At 43.4% G+C, this 19,466-nt stretch overlaps 1 long non-coding RNA gene across 5 annotated transcripts; it reads right to left on the reverse strand.

Annotated features, from left to right (window-relative positions):
- Positions 1–2,567: 2,567 nt before the first annotated feature.
- LOC108641998 lies at positions 2,568–19,378 on the reverse strand. 5 transcript variants are annotated; one of them, XR_001922387.2, is made up of 5 exons: positions 19,204–19,378; positions 15,061–15,266; positions 13,575–13,830; positions 5,584–6,101; positions 4,458–4,725 (listed from the first exon to the last, which is right to left on the reverse strand). It is a non-coding gene; the product is annotated as an uncharacterized LOC108641998 (long non-coding RNA). The 5 variants fall into 5 exon arrangements; XR_001922388.2 differs by lacking the exons at positions 4,458–4,725; positions 5,584–6,101 and adding an exon at positions 2,568–3,251 and having other exon boundaries at positions 15,123–15,266; positions 19,204–19,376; XR_001922386.2 differs by lacking the exons at positions 4,458–4,725; positions 5,584–6,101 and adding an exon at positions 2,568–3,251 and having other exon boundaries at positions 19,204–19,375.
- Positions 19,379–19,466: the final 88 nt, after the last annotated feature.

Raw genomic sequence — 19,466 nt, forward strand, 5'->3', positions numbered from 1 at the left:
TATTAGTTATTAACATTTTATGAATAATCAGAAATTCTGGGGAGACAGCTCAAGATGCAGCTATGGAATTTCTTGGGACGAACTTGAATCCAGTCAAAAAACCCCAACCAAACCAACCTTGCATCCCAGTGATGGCAGGTAAGGACGATATTGGGAACTGGTTTTCCTCCTTCTTGGACATCCTGGAACTCAGCTGTGGACCCAGGAGACTGGAAGGAGCCCTTCTATGCAGAGACTGGCCACAGGGAAAGTCCTGTCTGGAATTGGGATTGCTGGGATTGCCAGGACTGTTGGGCTCGTGGCAAAGCAGGTGGGGAGGGGAAGGTCCCAGGTGACTCCTCAGATCCCCAGTTCTGCTGTGTAGGAAGTGTGGGGATCCTGGCAGAGCTGGAATCAGAAATCTCTGCCTGTGTATTGCTGAAATTCTGCAATACTTGAAAACTGGAGAACCTGAAAGCTGATTAAAACCCAAATTCTTTTCTATCTCCATTGTGATTTTCTTTGAAAGTGATTTAGTTTGACAAATGCAAAGATGGCAAAGCTCCCTTGTGGGGAAACTGCATAATTTAAAATTCTCACAGAGAATCCAAGGAATAATCACCAGTTCATGATGTGTATAAAGTCACTGTGTAATAACAGACTCTCAGCTTAGTATTTTTGAGTCCTGCGTGCTGTAAGAAGCCACTTAAGTGACCCAGCAAACATCTCTTGCTGAACTGTTAAATACTTTCTTTTCCTCTGCCAGCGACTTCTAAAGAGGAATCACGCAAGTAATGCAACCTAATTTGGTGTTCTGGAAAAGAAGGATGTGAATTCATCTAGAAGGAGCTGGATTAATCCTATTAGAGCTCATTTTACATTGCTGGCCTTCAGCTGAAATCAAACTCTGGTCCCAGAAAAGCAAGTGCTCTTAACACTATTCTGTTTAGGAAAGGTGTGGTGGCAGAAGTACCCCTTTTTATAAGCTCTAAGACTTATCTGTGTTGTGATAAAGGTCTGTGTTACAGATTTTTAGTTTTATTTTTCCCTTCAGTCATCACATCCACCAACAAGGAGCCTGTGGAACACCAGCAGTCCTTGAGCAAACATCTTGCTTATACTTCTAGACTATTTGTTAATAAAAATTATGCCCGTTCCTTTGCCAAAGCAGGAAGACACCATTTAATTTAGTTGCACTTTGGTGAAACTGCTGCTAATTTCTAAGAAAATAGTTAAGCTTTTTGCCTTTTATTTTTTGAATGTGTGTTTTCAGTCCTCAGGAGGTTGCATAGAAACTTGTCAGCAGTTGGTCTTTGGTACTAAAAAGAACAAACAAGCTCTAGAGATGAGGTTTTGGAAAGTCAAAGTGGTTTGGAATGGTATGGGGAGACTATTAGTTCTGCTTACTGAAGTCTGACCCTTGGAAGTGCTGAATTGTCCTGCCAGAGGGAATCTTTGTCAGAAGGATCCTTGACACAACATGTATTATTCCCATTTTTCATGTCTATTCCCAAGGAAGTGGTGGTAACAGCAGATTTTTAGCTGCCTTTTAGAAAAAAAAAAAAAAACCAGAATATAGAGATGGGATCACCTAAACTGTACTTTCTGTTTGATCTGTACCCAGCAACTGTAACATCCAGGCTGTAACTTCTCAGAAACCCTGTTTGGGTCATGAAAAGCTATTCAAGATTAAGAGGAAAGTGACTTAATGGGAATGAGGTTTTCTATTTGTATATGCAGTGCACTATTCCTTGGAAGGATGACAGGATCTAATGCCTTGAAAATGTCGTGTAAAATTGCAGGCATGGCTCGTATTGAATAAAAAATTTTTGCCACTAGGAGGAGTGAGGAGCAAATGCCGTCGTTCAGCTTTATTAACCTGCTCGTGGCGACCACTGTAAACTGCAGGTGCCCTTTGCAGAGTCTGAACTGAGGTTGTTGCAAGGAAAAAAAAATTGCCGAGGGTCTTGATTTGCCAAGGATCTAAGTTACTGACCTTCACCTATTGTCCCCAGCTCTGTGATCCCTGTCTGTTTGCTCACATGGTAACTGGTGGCAAACAAGGGCAGCAGAATGCAGGCAGTTGAGACACAGATGTACAGACCTTGTCCTGCCCCTGCTGCCATGCCAGAAATTATCCTGTTGGTAGATGGCACTGCCCAGAGGGGTGGGAATGGCATCTGGGGTCTTTCCTTCTGCAGTAGTTCTCTCTGGAGAGCACAATCTTATTATAAAAAGTTATTTTATAATTTTTCCCATTGTATCAGAGATGAGTGAAGCCACAGAAGGTGATTATGGAAGAAGAGATATAGTGTAAAGGAGGAAATTATCATGGAATGGTTTGGGTTGGAAAGGACCTTAAAGAACACCTGGTTCCATCTCAGTTAGGACTGAGATCACACACTCTAACCCAGTTCTGTGATTTCTGTGAGCTTAAAAGTTGACCAGTTTATTTCATCTGTGTCTCATTTTCCCCTCATTGGCAGAAAGTTTAATTTACACTTGCATGATATTTTGAGCATTAGTCCTTGCAGGCCTCATTTACTCTTATTTCTTGCCTGTGCTATATCCAAAAATATATAGCTATTTGCTGGTATTCACACCAGGTCAGCAGTGTAAAGAGATGCCTGCCCTCTTCTTGTATCTTTGCCTCATGGAAGTACCAGAGCACACCATCAGTACTGCATAAAAATACATTTATTACTTCATACTAGATAGTGGATGTGGTAGAAGTCAGTAGCAACCACAGGATTGTGGTCCCGTGGGACCACAGAATTAGAAGAATATATTCTTATGCACAAGGACAAACAACTTGCTCCTGGGCTGGGCCCTGGGGAGAGCATGTATGGTGAAGGCAGCCTGAGGTTACCAAATCTGACTGAGCTCAGACACAGCCAGTTGTCTTATGTGCTTGTTACTCTTGAAAATGCATTTTTGAATATTTAGAAGCAAAGCATTTCAGTTCTTGGAAACATATTCATGTCCCATGCTTCAGTACCAAGTGCTTCCATGGGTGACTACAGGCTCAGCATGGGTGGCAGGCTCACAGCATCTGAAGTGGGCATATAAATTGCATCTTAATTTCCATTTGGAATGGGCTAACTTCTTTCTCTGCACATGGTACAGGCTGCCCTGATGATTTTAAGCTATAGAGAAACCCATAAGAAATCTGTAAAGCTCTTTTGAAGGTTGTTTCTCAGAGGCTAGGCCAGATTCTGGGTAAAGACAGGTGGTTCATAGTTCCTTATTTCCAATTCCCACTTCAGAATAAACTGGAAAGGGAGAAAAACAGGGTTATCGTTTATAATAAAGAGAAAAGCTGTTGAAATGAGTCAGATTAAGATGTGAAGTCAGTCTTGCAAGCTCTGTCTTGTTCTATAAGGTTCCATACTGAGTGCCATGTCCAAAGTCCATTGCTTAGGAGGACCTATCAACTATCATTATAGGGAATCATGGAATCACAGAAGGGCCTGGATTGGAAGGGACCTTAAAGATCATCCAGTTCCAACCCTCTGCCATGGGCAGGGACACCTTCCACTAGACCAGATTGCTCCAAGCCCCATCCAACCTGGCCTTCAACACTTCCAGGGATGAGGTATCACAACTTCTCTGGGGCAACCTGTTCCAGTGCCTTCAGTAGAGAATTTCTTCCTAATATCCAATCTAAACCTACTTATATCCAGTCTAAACCTACTCTCTGTCAGTTTGAAGTCATTCCCTCTTGTCCTGTCCCTACACACCTGTGTAAAAAGTCTTGTAAAAAGTCTTGTAAAAAGTCTTATAAAGAGTCCCTCTCCATCAAGGAAGCCAGCTGGAACAGGAACACAATTTAGACCAGGCCAAAGGATATGGCTGGAAAATAGCTGATGTAATTTTGCATCCCATATATGCAGCCTATATGTTTAGTGGAATATGGCAGAATGGACAGGCCACCAAAAAGACTGCAGAGGTGCTGGAACACTGTATAAAGAGTGGAGTGGCAGGTGCAGCTTGGGGAAGATGAGACAGTTTGAGCAAGCAAAACTTCCTTTGGGCACTTCATTTCTATGTCATGTATGTTTTTAACTGGAAAATGTACTGTGGACATAAGTATGTGATGCACAGTTCCCATCTCATTCACCAGTTCCTCTGCTTTCAGAACTGACATGGAACAGCACTTTCAACCAGTCCTATGCAGGGCTGAGAAAAGGTGGAGAGATTTTCTCTAGTGGGAATAATTATCGATACCCATCGGAAAAAGAAGTCACAGAGCAAAACAAGGTTACTGTGTCATGGTTTGTATCATGGTCCTATAAATTTGAAGTATCTAGTATCAAATAATCTATGTAACATAGAATCGTGAAAGAAATCTGCATGGACCAGCACATAATGGTGATATCTTCACTTCTCACAAGAGCCATGGTCTGTACTGGCATGTTCCAGGTGGCTGTTGCACTTCCAAACTTCTAAATATTCACTCAGTGTGAATGCAAGGAAAAAATATCATGATAGAAAAGGCACTAACCTTGTGCAGTCTGGGGCGTGCAGGATGTGATGTTAGTTTTGATTGTCTTCCTAGTTTTTATTTGGCATTCACTTCCTGCTCTGTGTTTTGCTCATGTAAATTCAAAGTCTACCAAAGTTCACTGTCTTACTCCAAAATTACACAGGTGTAACTGAGGGCAAAATTTGTGTCCCCCTCGCGTGTCCTTCCAAGGGTGCTGCGTTTGAAGAGATACACACAGAGCGACACTGGCTGAATGACAACTGAAAGGGAATATGAAAACCATCTGTAAATATTCTAAGGGTGCAAAGAGTAAGGAGGAGGTGGGTTTGTACCTCATGTTCCAAGAAGGGTTTCGACTTAACTAACAGGGATAAAACTAGCAGAAAAAAACTATGTAAGATTTAGAGAAGCAGCCTTTCTAAAAACTTAGAAATCAGTCTCGTAATGTACAAATATTTCTCTGAGAATGGAGAGAGATCCACTGTGTGGATCAAGGTGACAGGATACAGCTATGCCTTTGTGTTATAAAATGCTCTCAATCTACCTGAGAGGTAGAAAGACAGGGCTCCATGTCTGCCTTCCTGGTTGCTCAGCAGAACTGGATTAATTTTTCCCACCTTCTATTCCATCTTTGGGAAGCACGTGCATGACTGTCTGTGTCCAGGCAGACATGGTTCATCTCCAGTTGGCTTAATATGTTGATTTATTTTAAATCTGCACAAAGGAGTATCCCATGGAGAATATCTCTCCGTTCCTTCTAAAGAGATTTTCCATGGAAGACAAAACCTTGGGGGAAGGAATCCTTACTCTGAATTAATTCAGGTTTGGATAAAGGGGCATAGAGATGTGCTACATGGCACTGCCAGCTCTTTCCAACTCTTAACAGTGCCAAATGTCATCAGAGCATCTTGGAATTTCAATAGGAGTTCAAGGCACTCAGCCCCCAGGCAGGAACAGACCCGGTACACATAAAGTTAGGAATGTCTTGGACTGGGAAGTTACCAAAGGTGAAACTAGCTTGGTTATCTCCCAGAAATCTTATTTTGAGTTCCTTAAACTGAGCCATAACAGCTCCTGCCTGGCATAAATTACAATCCTCCAAAATGTTCTGTACTCACTCATGCAAGTCATTTATAGTGACTGTTTCAACTTTGCTCCAAAGGACAGTTTTAAATCCCAGCAGAAATAGCAGCACTCCACAAACAGGGGCCTACTTCCTTCCACCCCTCCTCATCCATGTTATCAGTCTTCTCGTGCCTATTTCCACAGCGGAAATCCTACCAGCACAAGCCAGCCAAGCCTCCTTTTTTGAGGACTGAATCTCTCCTTGCTCGCCAATAAAAGATGGAATCTGCAGTGGGTCACTGACAGGAGCTTGGCCTCGAGCTTGACCAGCTACACAAGAGGATGTGAGTCCTTCTGTTGAGTAGTTGTTTGGAAACCGCTGCCTGACCACCAGTTGTTATCTTGGATGTGTTTTTAGCCATTTTAGGCAATTCTCCCTGCCGATGGAAGTGGTTCTTTCTTCCAGGCAGTCCATAAATTACAGGCAAGTCTTGCAAGCTGATGTTGCTACATGTAAAATGGTCCACACTGCTCTTGCATTGATAGTGCTCCTCAGCTCTCTGGAGTCTTCCTGTTGAGAAATATGAACTGCAGATAAAAATACACTGTTGGCATCTTTCTGAGTGACCACAACGCAGAAGGCAAAGCTTGAAATGAAATTATTGTATCCTTAATGAAAATTAGCTGCCTCACCCCTGAAGTGCCCAACACCCAGCAAAGTCCCTGTGTTTCAAATTATATAGTCCCTTTAGAAAGCCTACCATTGCATCAAACAATCTATTCTACTAAATTGATTTAAAAATGGAAGCATTCAAGAATGATACACAGTTGACAGTCATGTAGAAGACAGGCAGCAGACCTGAGGAGTTTTTGTTGTTAGCACTGAAGAGAGACCTTGTCACTCTCTACAACTCCCTGAGAAGAGGTTGTAGCCTTGTGGGGTTTGGTCTCTTTTCCCAAGGAATAAGTGATAGGAACAGAGGAAAGGGTCACAAGTTTTGCTAGGGGAAGGTTTAGATTGGATGCTAGGGAGCATTTCTTCAGAGAAAGGGTTATCAAGCACTGGCACAGGCTGCCCAGGGAAGTGGTGGAGTCACCATCCCTGGAGGGATTTAGAAGACATGTGGATGTAGTGCTCAGGGGCATGGATTAGTGGTGGACTTGGCAGTGTTAGTGTTTGGAGTCCATTGTCTTTAAAGATCTTTTTCAACCTAAGTGATTTTGTGATTCTATGAAGCTGCAAACTGTGGGCCAGGTAATGATAGGATAAATTAGAAAGAGACAAAAAGTAGTTTTAGATCAGGACATTATGCTGATTGGAAACATTATACAGCTATAGAAAAGTTAGATCACTTAAAATCACCTGGGAATTAAGTAATATGTCCAGATTCTGATAAGGCCTCAGAAGAAAATACCAGCACCCACAGGTAATTTGAAGCTAATTCCTTATAATTGAAGTCCCATACCAGGAAAAAGATCATTACAAGGGTCAAAAAGGTCATTACAAAGGCCTTCCAGCCAGAGCACTACACTCAAGCAGCTGGGAGCTCTCCCCATGAAAACAGCAGGTTTTGAACTGGAATGGCTCTGTAAAGAGGACCATCGAAGTTGTTTGTACTGAAACTACAGAATTTGAAAAGCTAAAGCCCCAAAACCTTCATGTGATGATCTTTGCTGGGTGCTCTTATAGTGGCTGACTTTAAAGTCAGTCTTCTCCACTCAGTTGCCCACCTAAGCCAAATTCAGGGCTTTTTATGGCAACACAATGTTAAATACCAGCCCTACTGAACTTTGTGGGAGTTTTGGCAGCATCTGGCCCAAGATTTCACTTCCCAGCCTATCTCTAACAGTAAGAACATATACAGCTCCACAAAATTCAAACCCATGCTTTCCAAGTCCCCCTTGTTGGCAGTGCATCAGTGTAGGCAGAACATAACTCATGAAAAACAAAACAAATTAACAGACCCATTCATTCACATCAGTAACATTATTCAGGTGCTTACATTTTCACAGAAGAGAAAGAAAGAAAGAAAGAAAGAAGAAAAGAAAGAGGAAGGAAGGAAGAGAGAAAGAAAGAAAAAGAAATAAAGAAAAGAGGAAAATCGACTGCCAGAGGTCTTTGCAACAGGTACCATCCAGTGTATTCAAAAGATCCCCCTAGTCAGAGAATTATTCTTAGCCCTATAGGAATCATCATATGTTAAGTTAGATGGCTGTCTCTCTACTGCTGGAAATACAGCATGAAGGTCAGCCATGGCTTGATCTTTTCTAGGGCTGGCAGGAGTCCTAATACAAGTGGGAGGTTAGACTAGATGACTTCCAAAGGTCCCTTCCAACCAACATGATCTCACACCTATATTGTAATTAAAAGGATCATGTTAATTAAAAATAAAAAAAAGAATCTTTGAGATGTGCAGAACACATGAAGGGTATTCATTTATAGAGTTTGGAAGAAGAGGCTTTCAGTCATGCTGATTCTTTATCTATGTACACCATATTTATATCTGACCACCACAGTTATATCTTACTTTGGTTTACAGTGGGGAATCTTTTGCTGAAAGACGACAACAACATTTTCCAGTTCTTCTTCTGCCCATAATTATTTTACAACAAGTAGATATTTATTGATTAGGACAGTCTGCCCCCTTGTCTGGGTGTGAGACCCACCAGGTGAGTCAGCACATCCTGGTTGTTGCGATGAGGGGGCCCTCAGGTCCCCAGCACAGAATCTTTTGGAGAGTCCAGAGGAGGGACACCAAGATGATCAGAGGGATAGAACAACTCTCCTGCGAGGAAAGGCTGAGAAAATTAGGGTTGTTCAGCCTGGAGAAGAAAAGGCTCCAGGGGAACTTTCAGTTCTCAAAGGGCATCTATAAGAAAGAGAGGGACAAACTTCTTTGCAGGGCCTGTTGTGACAGGACAAAGGATAGTGGATTTAAATTAAAGAAGGGTCAACTGACATTAGATATAAGGAGGACATTTTTTACAATGAGGGTGATGAAACAGGTTGCCCAGAGAGGTGGTGGATGCCCCATCCCTGGAAACATTCAAGGTCAGGCTAAGCAGGGCTCTGAGCAACCCGATCTGTTGAAGATGTCCCTGCTCATTGCAGGGGGGTTGGGCTGAATGGCCTTTAAAGGTCACTTCCAACCCAAATGATTCTATGATTCTAGGAAAAAGGCATCAAGAATTTGGCAGTGCAGGCTTTATGCAATAAATGTTGGATCCATGTCTTTTTTGTGTTTTCTACTTGATTTTTTTATGGGGAAAGATGCTTTCAGTTGTGACTTTTGGGAAGCTCAGGTCATGCACATAAAGGAAAGAGCTCTCCTGTCCATCCAAACACCAAGCAAGGTCTTCATTTTTGAGTATCCAAACACCAAGCAATGTCTTCATTTTGAGTACCCAAACTAAAGCAGGTTGGCTTTCAGATGGGACACATTCAACACTTTCTGAGAGCCAAGCCCAAGTGTCTGAGTTTAATGCATCTCATAAACAGGGGTATTTGGAATTGCAAGCTGTCTGGGAAAGCCTTGGTCTTCATGCAGTGCAATGACACCAAATTGGTGCAAAATCTGGCTGTGCCCCTGTGGTTTGCTCTCACTGATGGCAGCACTTGACATCACAAATAGCTCTTTAAAGAAGCATCCTACTCAGTAATAACTGCCTGCTGAGTCACCTGCTTGCTGCAGGTGAGAGACCAGACCTGCCAGACACTTATAAAAACTAAGCTGAACAAGAACAAAAGATGGAAAACATAAAGGAATCAGAGAGAGGTAAGGATGGGTCAAGCTGGAGGTGGTGCTTCCTGTGTTTGTCACACAGATAGTAATAAATAGTAATAAAGTACAACAATCCAGGGCCTATTAGCATGCACTCCTGTGGCCAATTCTGGTTTCTCAAGGTGGATTTTATTGTGCCACGAGCGCAATTAATTTTCACAACATTATTTTCGTGGGAGGTTATTACACATTACATTACAGCATTGCCATGCCTCCAGGCTTTTTTGTAACAGTAGGAGAAATGATGGGCTGGAGAAGACAGCTGCGTTTGCACGTGGTATATGTCAGTTTACTTAAGCAGAACCATTTTACTGCTGCTGGAGGAATGCAGCAAAAGGTCAGTGCTGAAACTCCGCTAAAGTAAGCTGAGCACACATTCCATAGTGAGCCAACATATGCTCACTACTTGCTTGATCAAAAAGGAAATTTCAGAGCTCTGCTACATGCTTGCCTTGACCCTGCTCCGTACCGCCTGTCCAGTGTGCATCAGGCAAACTGTTCTTTAATCCTGCATGGAGTACACATTCTGGTTAGGGGATGCTTGGAATACTTGCATATCATCATTAGCAGCATAATCTTTAAACTGGGCCTGTGCTTGTGGAGCAGTGCAGGGTAGTGTGGAGAGGGATGTCAAGAGAAGTGTTACATGAATGCATAAAATGTATGGTATTATTTCTTAGTCCTTTGTGCCCATCACAACCTGACCCTGTCCAAATGAGACTCGTCTTTGCAGGGGAAAAATAAACTCAACATTATTATTCAGCTCTTGCATTTTCTTCGCCTGTCTTCTTCCAATGTTTAATCTTCTGGAGTTTGTCAGATCTGGGCAGTGTCAGAGGAAGAATTCTGTACTAACAACATGCACAAGAAGCTGTACCAACTTAATTGGGCTGTTAAAAAGTTGCAGAAGTGAAGCTCTTGTAGCTACAAGAGCTTTAGGCTGATTTAGAACATGCCCTCATAACATCACTTGATAAAAATAAGACTTGAGCTTTTTAATAGAACGAATTACTTGGGTTTTATATTTAACCGCAGTCACTGTTAAAGCTATAACTGGTTTTCAGAATATTTTAGGAATCTGATCTTGATCTTCCATATGTTAAAAACCATCACAACAAATACCTTACACTGTGGTTCCCGACAAAGAAGTAACGAGGTGGCTGCAGCCCTTTCTGAAAATGGGACTTGCAGGCTTTAAAAATATTATGCAATGATTGGTGTAATCAATTAAAACTAGTTGATTAAAAACCTCTGGGCTGTGCTTTGGGGGGAAGCTACAGTTGGTTTCAGTGTATTGTATGGTCATGGATTAGGAGCAAACCAGACATTTACTTAAGAGTTGGACTCAATGATCCTTGTGGGTCCCTTCCAACTCAGAATATTCTGTGATCTAGAATCATACACAGATAAAAAAGTGGGTGTTAAAAAGGGCACGTCTCAAGGATGAAGGACCACCGCCTCCCTAAGATCCTGCTTCATGGTGAACTTGCCACTGCCTGCTGTGTGAGAGGAGCCCTGAAGAGGAGATACAAGGACACCCTGAAACAACATCTCAGCCTTGGCCACATTGATCAACATAACTGGTCTACTCTGGCCTCCAACTGGGAGGTCTGGAGACACACCATCTATAACGCAGCTGATGCTTTTGAGAACGCACGCAGGGTCACTCTCGAGGAGAAAAGACAACGCAGAAAGAATCGTGCCTGGCAGAATATACCACCTAAGGAGTCTTTCTGCTGTGCCTTTGGCAACCGGACATGCCTGTCTCGTATTGGCCTTTTCAGCCACCAGTGTGCTTGTGTCACACGTGGGTAGAGCCCTCCCCAAATCTTCATTCGCGAAGCCCAGCCATGATGGTGAAAAAGATGAAGTTAAAGAATAAGGTCTTTTCGGGCAGAAACCCAACCTGCTTTTTTAGTATCCCTTTTTACTCTGGGTACTATGTATGATGACCACGTGGTAGAAAATCACAATAAATAATAATCTGGGGCGTGGAAACAATATGCTGCATGAATGGAGTAGGCATTTGAGGAAGAATCCACCACTAGCACCAGATTAGTTTAATTTCCCTTACTCCACAAGTTTGTAGTTGGCAACAATAAATTGTAGGAAAGGCTGATACAATGAGGGTAGGGCTGGCATCCAGCAGGACCCTGGAAAGGTGGAGGGATGGGTTGACAGGACTCTCATGCAGTCTGCCATTAACAAATGCAAAGCCTTGGCCCTGGGAATACATTATTCCTGTCAATAGTCCAGGTCTCATAGAATGAACAGAGTTCAGTTCCACTTTTCTAGTGTCATATTTTACCTTTTTCCATGTTTCTGTTCATAATTTCTTTACTAATCCTGTTATACCATTGAAATAGAGGCTGTCTCATCTCCTTCATCTCACACCAAAATACTGCTTATTTTGCACCCTCTTCTCCTTAATGCTCATTCTACCTTCTACATGTGCCTTTCTTTACGTAAGTCAGGCCAGTTCATTGATCTGCAGCAGCACTTTGAGAGTGTGAGCAGTCCCAGTTTCCATAGGTGCCAACAACCACAGACTCCAAGAGTGCAGAGTGCTAAAAGCTGGGTAGTGATTGATCCCAACCATCTGCCACATGTTTACATTTCCTGGACAGACTTTTTTACCTCAATCTTTCTTTGCAGAACTGAGTCTTAGCAGTTGCATTGACTTAAACAGCTCACCTGTCTTGCAGCAATGGTCCCTTGCAAGGTCTATACAAATTTGGAACTCCTCAATAAGATATGGCATAGCTTTGAGCCCTCTTTGCTGTATTACTTTTGCTGCTGTTGGGGAGCCAAAAATTACCCCTTTCTCTTTCCCCTATTCAGAAAAGGAGCTGTAGGAACAAAACCTGAATTACTAACGTTATGAAAACTCATCCTGTTTGCTTTAGCCTGCAAACCTGACTAGAATGCAGAATCACTTCTGAAATGGCTACTTTTCATCATTTAGCCAGTGGACCTCCTCTTTGGATGAATTTCTGGTGGCTAACTGAGCTTCAGCCACACATCTACATGGCTTTCTGAGAATGCAGCCTGCAGGTTTACCAGACCTCTGGTGATAGTTCTATATGCAAAGAGGGAATTAAAAATCTACTGTTACTCCTGTAGATTCAGTTTAATCTCAGGTCCCTTTTAATAAGTCTCAGGAATCAATGCATTTATACTAAATAACGATGAAATAAAACTCCTCTACCCTCCCACCCTTGTTTGCCTATTTACAGAGATTCACATAAATAGCAACATGAAAGGAAAACTCCAGCTCCATCTTTAAGCTAAAATGACATTTTTGAGCCATTGAAAATTCAAGATGACACCTGTTCAATTTATGGTCCCAGGAACTGAAGGCAAATAATTCGATCTTCTGGACAATTTTAAGGACAAAGTTCTATAACAAAAAAATATTTACCCTTTAGAGTAGTGCAGCACTGGAACGGACAGTCAGAGGGAGTGTGGAATCCCCAGGAATCCCCAGTCTTTAAGGACACTTTTTTCAGAGCCTTGAGTGCACCAGGAGGCTGTAATTGATCTGTACATCCCCATCTCTGCCCTCCAAACTTCATCCTCTACCCATTGCTCCTTTAAGCTCAGAGCTGCACCTTCGGTCCTGGCCTAAGCTGCAGAATAGGCATTCCTTGGGTCCCTGAACTCCTTCTAGCTAGGTAGCCAAGGTCTTAATCACACGGAAGGCTCATGCCACTGATGACAGGAGCCAAGTGTTTCAAAACCCTTCATGGGTCACTTAGCTCAGCCTGGAGTTTTGATGCCTTTTAGAAATGTTCTCCCAAGTTCAGATCTGGATGCAGGCAGGGTCGGGATTGTGCATTATGCTGCCACCCTCCACCCACCCTTGTGTAGCTGGGAATGTGCAAATACTCCAGCATTTGCAAGGGCATGTAATGACAGGCCAAGAGGGAATGGCTTCAAACTGACAGAGAGGAGGTTTGGACTGTATACTAGGAATTCTTCCCTGGGAGGGTGGTGAGGCCCTGGCACAGGTTGCCTAGAAAGCTGTGGTTGCCCCATCCCTGGAAGTGTTGAAGGACAGTTTAGATGGGGCTCTGAGCAATCTGGGATAGTGGAAGGTGTCCCTGCCCATGGCAGGGGGGTTAAAATGAGATGATCTTTAAGGCACCTTCTAACCAAGGCCATTCTATGATTCCATGAAACCAAAGGAACATGGTCTTTGAACACACATCTCACCCCAGAAAACATCCAGGATGCAGCAACCAGAATACTGAGACACCCACCTGATACAAGAGTGCAGGAAGAGTATGCTGATTATGGACTTGAGTTCCCTTTTCAGACTTTGAGAAACACGTCTGTGCCATCGGAACAGACGTGCAAGAGGTTTCCAAGCAGACATCCCTGCAGATGCTGCTGGATCCAACACCAGCTAACACACCTTTACCTGCAGTCTATTTGCTGCTCCATTCCCAGGGAGGCTGCTGGGTGCCAGGGAAGAGATTTGTCTCCAGAGTAGAAGGCATCCATGTGTCTCAGCTCCTGTGAAACACAGACCTTGTCAATGAAGGTGGTGGAGTCCCAAGAGTGTTTCAGCTCCCTCCGAAAAAGACAGCTACTGGGGGGTGAGCTGTGTCAGTTCCTGGGCTCCTTGACTGTATTAATTAAATCCCCACTGGCTGCTCTGCAACCTGAAATCCTCAGTAGACATGGACCTACACACTGGTGTCTGAATACGAAGCAGATTCCCACCTCAAGCGGTCTAAGAATCCTTTTCCTTGAACCAAGCTCTCCTCTCTCCTTGTGGGAGAGCCTGCACATTTCCCCTTTCCCCTTCCTGTCACTCTCCCAGTAACTCATAACTTCCTCTGTGGAAGGGTAACACACAAGGGTAACACACCTGTCTGACCTATGGGATTTTGAAGGTACTGTGAGAGCAGCCAAAACATGAGGTAATGTTGCTTTTCCTCACCTCCTGGGGACAAGTGGGCGATCCTGCCACGTGCTGGAAACATCTGTTATGCTTTGGTTCAAGTCTTGTATTCCATTTAAAAACTAAATGCTACTTCCCTAAATATCAGGGATCTGAGGAGTTTCACTTCCACCCCTCAAGTAGCTGTGACCAGGACTCCAGGATGCAGTATCCACCCAGCATATTCCCACCTTCTCCTCCCCCACCAACACAGCAGGGAGAATGGGAAAAGGGCAGGAGAAGAGGATAGGAGGAGATTTCAAAAATAGGATTCTTTCTATGGAAATTAAACTACAAGTCAAAACTGCTGTCAAAAAATGAATTACGAGCTTCAGAACTTCAAGTGTTGCCCACCATGCAGGGAAAAAAAAGCTTGAAAAAAACAGGGAAAAGCTCAGATGACTGCACAAAAGGTTTCAGAATTCCCCTTCAAGAGATGAGGAAGGATCCAGACCAACAGATGAAGAATTGACGTGCAAGAGAAAGAAAGTCCTCAACAACACAAGGAAGTTACCTGGAAAATGGCAGAAATTGCCTTTAATCATCTATACTGGATTGCATCATTTAATCTGAATAGTTTCCAGGTCAGGAGTCACCCAGAGATCTGATCAGCTGGGCCATTGGACAAAATCTCATCACCAACAATAAAAACAAGGGTTTTTTGCTTTCCTATTCATTCTGTTACTTAAAAGTGGCATTTAGCATCCCTGTTCCTGCTGTAATGAGAAAACCATTCACGTGACAAACTAAACCCAAATTAAACATGCACCGTGTCATTCCTCTCTTCTGATAAATAATACCAAGCAGATCCCTGTGGGGGCTGGTGGCTGTCACTTCTGTTTTTTCCAGCTCAGCCTTTTACCCTTGGACTGCCTGTCCCTGCAGAGTGGGAACAGCTGAGGAGGTGATGAGAGAAGCAGTGTGGGCTGGTGGGCACAGCAGCAGTTGGGAAGCCACAGGTTCTCCGTGGAGTCAACACTCTGTCTTCTGACTGTCATTCCAGCTCCTGTAAGACATGGAGAGACAGACATGGCCACTTCAGGAGGCAAAGATGGGTGTATTTGACTGTATCTGTGCTTGATGTTCCCTCTTCAGAAAATGAATTTATCATGAATAAGCAGTAAACCAAGATTTTTTTTTTCAAGGAAACTAAAATCTCCCTAGTCCTAAATCTTCCACAGTTTCCTTTGGGAGTAGATACTTTTTGCCACTTCCCTCAAAAAAAAAAATAGCAGTAAGCTGTTCTGTGATTTGTGCCTGCCTGTAGTGTGTGAAATCTCAGCGAGAGCCCTTGTGGTGAGACCTCTCTCTTACCCATGTACTCACATGCATGTGCCCCAGTGGCCTAGCCAGGATCTCTGTGTGTGTGACATGAAGGATGAAGTAGGACCTCTGTTAACTCTCCACTGTCTTGGGTTCCTCTTTACTGACAATAACAAACCATGTCTGAACAGGTCTTGTATATGTTTTAAGAGGCAGCAGCTGTAATGAGGTGACAGTTTTGGTTCAGAAGTTTGTTTGCTTCAGCCTCCAAGAGCTTATTAGCCCTCAAGAGTCTTAGCCAAGATTGCTGCCTGTTGTCCTGTTTGTTCATTCTGGGTTTTGGTATGACAACAAATCCGCCTCTCTGTTGGATAATGGGGAGACAAATAACAAATTAATTGTGCTATAACCATTTTTGTCACCCTCCTGCTACCAGGGCTCACGCCTGCTGCTGATTAATCACCTATGCTGTGGCCCTATCCAAATTAGTCTTGATGCCAACAACACACTCCTCAGTGTTTATCAGTTTTATGGCTACTGGGGGTCCTTGGGTGTCAATACAGCCCAGCCCTACAACCTTTGCTGTATTTGATACTCTCAGGTCCATGGTGTGACTCTTGGGGATGGTTCTGTGCAGGGCTAAGGGTTGGACTCGATGATCCTTGTGGGTCCCTTCCAACTTGGCATATTCTGTGATTCTTGATCACTTTTTCCTGCTGCTTTCATACTGTGATTCATATTTCATTCATAATAGCCCCTGTATTTGTGTTATAAATCTCTACATGCTGGCCAACAAATGCCAAACCACTAAAGATGGTCTGATGGGGCTCCATGGTCATTCTTGGGCTTACAGAGTTTTATGCAGGTTGTCCAGAGTCTGCAACACTTGCCCTGCCACAACAGTCAGATTTGCCACCTGGAAATCTCCTATCTCCTCTGACCACCACCAGCCTGGGGCTTCACAGGCGAGGTGAACAGTTTCAATCTGTCCTTCTGAATGAGGGATTGCTCTTTCCAGGCCTTAAAATAGGGAGAGACTTTAAAGAGATTTGAAAATGGAACTTAGGATCCCTAAGTCATCATGCATTTTTTTGAAAGACGTGCTCTGCATCCATATCATGTTACTGCTCAGCTGCAGGACTTTTCTTAGACTATCTGAAAGTGGATCCTTGCTGCTGTGTTCCAAAGGGGATTATTTTAATATTGTACTAAAATACCAACAATGAAAACTCGTTACTTTAATTAGGCAGTGAGCACTGTCATCCTGGGTCTTAAGATTTCCAGTAAGTGGAGGTTGACTGCTGAAGTAAATTTTTACCATTTTTGAGTTTTTGGAGGGTTTCTTTTACTGCAAATGCTATAGGTCTCTCCCTTGATGCCTTCTGTGAAGGCACATGAATCCAGGACAACATTCTGTCTGAAAATTAAAAGGTTACAGAGTGTTTTCTGGAAACAGCTGCTTCATGGGCCAAGAGCACAAGTTCAAGGAGGAGACATCTTTTAGAGGAAACAAGGCTTGCCTAGTTGAATGAGAAGCTCCAGGATTAACATTACAATTCATCTTCATATGCAAATACACAGAAACTCAGCAAACTACTGGCCACAGGTCTGACTTCAGAATGGTTCCAGACTCATTTCAGCTCCGATGCAGAATTGCTGAGCAACACAAGACTGCAGTATTCACTTTATCTCCCAGCTGCACACCACTTTGTCTTGGGCCAGATACCAAGGCTCCTGCTCTGATAAGGGCCAGGTGTCCCAGTGAAATCACAATTTTTTAGCTATTTAGTTTGGTTTTCAGGTCCAGTAGGAGAAGTCCTGATTTTTGCAAGCATTCTGGCCAGCCTCTCCACACAGAATGCTGTCACATCTACTTGCTGGGAAGAAACCACCAGAGCAAGGCTGTCCCCTGGTCCACCATGGCCCTTAGCAGTCACTTTCCAGCTGGGCTGACTAAAAGGCAAAGCAATGCATCCCATAGACTTGTCAGAATTTATCCCCCCCCTTTTTTTTTTTTGTCCTGCTATTTGGTATTTCTTCTAGGATCAAGGGTGCTGGGATGAGACACAGTGTATCCCACAAAGTGTTCCTTTGACTTGGGCTGTCAGAATACCTTGTAGGGAATCTGCAGCACAGGTTAGAGAAACTCTTTTAGCCCATGGCTTGTCTTTGCAATGAGAAACCTAATGAATAAGATATAAAAATGCAAAGGTGATTAAAAGATGATTAAAGCTGATGATGGAAATCTATCCATTACACTTGAAACGTTCTTTAAGGGGGGAAAAAAGCGGAAAGGAAATACTACAATGCATATTTTAACAGACAGTGATGGCTCTGAAATCAGGCAATGTTTCCAGGAGTCATGTGCATTGGGAATGGGCAGGTCTTCAGACTGCAGAGAAATTAGAAAATGAGTGCTCCATGCTTGTAACAGTGACCCTGGGCTTTGGTTCCCACTGACACTGCCCTCTCACAAGGGCTAAGAGGCCAGAAAGTACTAGTGATATTCCTTCCTAAAAATTATATATGTGTTTTGCATAGATGAAAAATCTTGAGGTGAAGTAGGATGAGACAAAGATTTGAAGATTTTTCTTGTGAGCAAAAGGCAGAAGGTACAATTCCTTTGGTCACAGCCCCAAGCCTTGCAGAGTTCAAGGAGTGTTTGGACAATGCTCTCAGGCATGTGGGGGGATTGTTGGGGCTGTTCTGTGAAGGGCCAGGAGTTGGACTTGGATAATCCTTGTGTGTCCCTTCCAACTCAGCATATTCTGTGATTCTGTGATATTCAAGTGCTGCTTCAGCAAAAGCACAGAGGTTTTGAATGTCACCTGGCACAGGGTCTAGTCCAGTGCCTCCCAATGATTTTACAGCTAAGCCTCTCTCAAGAGAGCCATCATGATTACATACCTCACTGGATCTGACTGTTCACCTGCCTCAGGGCTGCCATGGGCTCCCCTTCACTCAGGGGTCTTGTGCTGAAGGGTTTGCAGTGGCTCAGGCCTCATATTACACTGCTCCTAATGTGAAACTCTCTCACGCTGGGTGTGCTCAGTTCAATTACACTTCCAGGTACTCTCCTCCTTAACATGCAGGCATCTCAAATGACACAGAAGATGCAGTTTCTTTGCTGTGAAAAGCTGACAGTCATATTGGCAAAAAATATTTGTATAAATCTCAACTGTTTTCCTCCAACTAATATCTTAATAACTCCCGTGAAACTAATTTAAAAGATTAATTTGTCCAACCCCAAAGAAGCTGAAACGGTATCAGTGCAAAATGAGGGGAAACAAGCAAGGCAGATGGAAGGAGAGGCAAATTAAGATAGTCATATGTTATTAAAAAAAATAAAGTGAGTATTTGCGCTTGGGGAAAGGAGACAGTGAAACAATAGGGAGCTGTGGCCATTTTCCCTTTTCCCTCTTCTTTAGCACATTACCTAAGTCCTTGTCTTGCACATACAAATAAAATTGCACCCCTGCAGGAGGCAATTACACCCTCCCCAAATAAATGTGATCATCTTGAAGTCACCTCAGTGAACGACATGAACACTGAATGTACCCGGCTACGTGTCACTGCAGGATCAATGCTCCAGCCTGCACGCCCTGCTCAGCAGAATTGCCACTGCAATAAAGGCAGCAGGAGCAAGCCCAGGGGCTTCCTCTCCCTTTAGCATGGCTTACCTGTCTGTTAACCAGCCAGGAGTTCTCCTTTGAGAGGTACAGACCAAGCTTTAGCATGTGGATCGCTTAGGAAGAGATGCCTTGGATTTGCTGGGTGTGTACAAAAAGAGCAATGGCCACTTGGAGCCAATTATCCCCAAAATACTGAGACGCTTGGTGATAGTGCCACCGAGGAAGTGGCTGCAAACTTTTCATTGCTCACTGATGAGGTCCTCAACTGTTTTTACACTTTCTCCTCTAAATAAGGAAGCTGTGAGGCTTCT

The sequence above is a fragment of the Manacus vitellinus genome, unplaced genomic scaffold, assembly GCF_001715985.3.
Source record: "Manacus vitellinus isolate BGI_N305 unplaced genomic scaffold, ASM171598v3 scaffold_90_pilon, whole genome shotgun sequence".
NCBI classification, from domain to species: Eukaryota; Metazoa; Chordata; class Aves; order Passeriformes; family Pipridae; genus Manacus; species Manacus vitellinus.